The following is a 2,756-nucleotide window of genomic DNA, read 5'->3' as shown; positions in this document are numbered from 1 at the left end:
CAAACACTATGTAATTGGAGTAGTTAAATATTATCTAAAATAAAAATATATCCTCATTAAGATATGCGTATGTATACTTATGCTAGCAAAATATGAGGGATATTTTTTTTATTTTTTTTACGTGGCTGATATGTCAGTGCTGAAAAATCTATCTGATACATTTCTTTCAATCAATGAATACAAAGAAAGGCGATATTGCATAGAACTTTCACATCCCAGAAATGGCGAATACTGTATGAAACTTCATCTATATAGTGTAAGCATTGTACATGAACTTCCCAATATAACTTTATCCTTATCTAAGAGAGAGGGAGAGAGAGAGAGAGAGAGAGAGCCCACAAAGGATCATACAATCTCTTTTGCTTGGTGGGTAAATACCGGGAAAGAATATCCTTAGAATCACTAATACCACTAAAAATTTGGATCATTTTGTCGCTTGCTTTATGAATAAAATACATAGAGAGTATAAGCCTCCTAAATTTTAAAAATGGAAAAGGGAAGAATGAAGGGTCATCAGCGCAATCATACCAAAAAAACATGATTTAGAAACCATCTTAAGAAGTACTTTTGCCTTGCTTATACATACAATATAATACAACATTCTAAAAACACAAACCAACCCTACATGTTCTTTTGTCTCCAGATCAATGATTACCACCCCAAAAATAAAAAACTTGTAGAAATTCATCTTCTACAGTCTTGTGCTCCTTGCCCATGGATTATCGCCACGATCTACGCCACATGTTGCCGCGCAGACCATCCTGACTTTCGTATTGAGAACCCTAGAGCCAACCCATATGTGGATTCATGGATTTGTCTTGGGAATCCTATCATATCATATGCACTTCAATCATATTTTAGTGTTTTAGTGCCTTCACCACTTTGAGATTAATGGTACAAACTGCACACAAGACTCATATTTAACATTTAGAGCTCCCATTAGTTGACTTCAGTAGAGAAAGAATTCGGAGGGCCCTAAAAGAGGTCAACATACTAATGATTGTAACGAGGAAACTTGGGAAAAATATGTAGCACAAACATATGAATGGAAAGGTATATTCTGAGAATAAACTTGTCCACTCACAGACCTTTTTCAACTGCCTCTATGACCTCTTAAGTTCACTTAGTGGACTAGGGCTTAATTGGACTAGTCTTGATGTATGCAAGATATATAGTGATGGTAACAGGATGTTTCCTTCCTAATGGCAATATGAAATTGGGAAGACCTTTTTTGACTTGAGTACTCCATAGATCATAGATGCCACCAAGCTTCATCCTTGAAGGCCGGTGTGCCACTTGGCCCTAACTACCGTTGATTTTTGACGCGGATAAAGCATTACATTTCTTATGGGGATTGGTATGCCATGTTCACTTTGCGGCATTGTTGACTCATTATGTATCGATTAGTTTATGTTTGATAGATTTTCCTGCCCTCGTGTTTGACATCGATTATATTAAGAAAAATAATGTCGATCTTTCGCAACCATCTCAAGTACTTGGCATAAACCCGAATCTTCCTTTCTTTCAATTCTCATTCAACTCAAGTAGCTACACTGCGATGACCTTTCAATTCTCATTCAACTCAACTGCCCAACATAAACCCTAATGTCCTTTTCTTCAAGTTAGTGATCACGTGTAACTTTGTGTACGAAAAATTGGAGGGTTGTAGCTTTTTCTTTTTCAAGTACCTTCAACTTGTCTTGTTCTCGTAAATTGAAGGGTGTTTTTCCTTGGGCTTCACTTGAATGTTGCTAACAAATAGTTATAATAGTTCGAAAACAACAAAATCACATGTCATATAAAAATATCACTTATTTCAAAATTTCGACTTTTCGAAAAATAAAACACTCCATATTAAGTTACGTGCAATCACTCTTTTAAGTTGGTATGTACAAAGAACATGATCAAATATATGAAGAATACGATTAAAGGTATAAAGAATGCAATCAAAATATAAAAAGATAAATAAAAAAAATAAAAATACAAACAATATGAAATAAAATAACATGACTGGGGTACGAAACTTAAATATGATATTTCTTCGGTAGTAAAGAAATTTCTATCAAGTGATAACATATGCTTAATTGGACTTCATTTGATCGGAGTTCTTCTAATATAATTCATTAGAAACAAAAGCATTTATGCCAACAGATCTTAAGTACTCCTACCATGGAGAAAATTTCATACAAAGTTAGAGTCTTCCATGGTTCTTGAAACAAACCCTAGAAGGCTTGGCGACCCATAATTTTATTCTTTGTCCTACCTGCTCCCAAAGAGTCCTTCAAATGGATGAAAAAAAAAGTAAAAGAAAAAAGATCAAAGCAAGTATTCCTGTAAACAGAACCAAAAGTATTCAAGCTAGTGTCTAAAATTCTTACCCTAAAACATTTGCACGCCTAGGGTTCCCATATTCCTAGTGATGGCACACCATTCTTAGCATGGCATAGAACTAAATTTAACCACCAAGGTTTTGTCTGGTATGCATGGCACTGAATATGACATCCCGCTTTGCTGATCGCATATTTAAATGGATGACAGGGAAATTAAACTGCAGTGCTAGCCTTAAATTTATACCGAAATCGTTTATAGAAGCATGTGTGTATAATAATTAATTAAACCTCGATCGATAGGATTGCTTTGGCAGTTACAACCGAACTATAAACCTAGGTTTAGGCTGCCAAATTATCTATGGTGCCATACATTGTGGCACTTAAGGTAGTATTAGTTACAAGTATTAGGCATGCCTTGTAGTCCCT

The 2,756-nt window shown here is 35.1% G+C and overlaps 1 long non-coding RNA gene across 1 annotated transcript; it reads right to left on the bottom strand.

Annotated features, from left to right (window-relative positions):
- Positions 1 to 2,077: 2,077 nt before the first annotated feature.
- Positions 2,078 to 2,522, bottom strand: LOC117921563. The gene is made up of 2 exons (XR_004652380.1): positions 2,379 to 2,522; positions 2,078 to 2,279 (listed from the first exon to the last, which is right to left on the bottom strand). It is a non-coding gene; the product is annotated as an uncharacterized LOC117921563 (long non-coding RNA).
- Positions 2,523 to 2,756: the final 234 nt, after the last annotated feature.

This window comes from Vitis riparia, chromosome 9 (genome assembly GCF_004353265.1).
Source record: "Vitis riparia cultivar Riparia Gloire de Montpellier isolate 1030 chromosome 9, EGFV_Vit.rip_1.0, whole genome shotgun sequence".
Lineage (NCBI taxonomy): Eukaryota > Viridiplantae > Streptophyta > Magnoliopsida > Vitales > Vitaceae > Vitis > Vitis riparia.
This window is presented reverse-complemented; position numbering and strand designations above follow the sequence as displayed.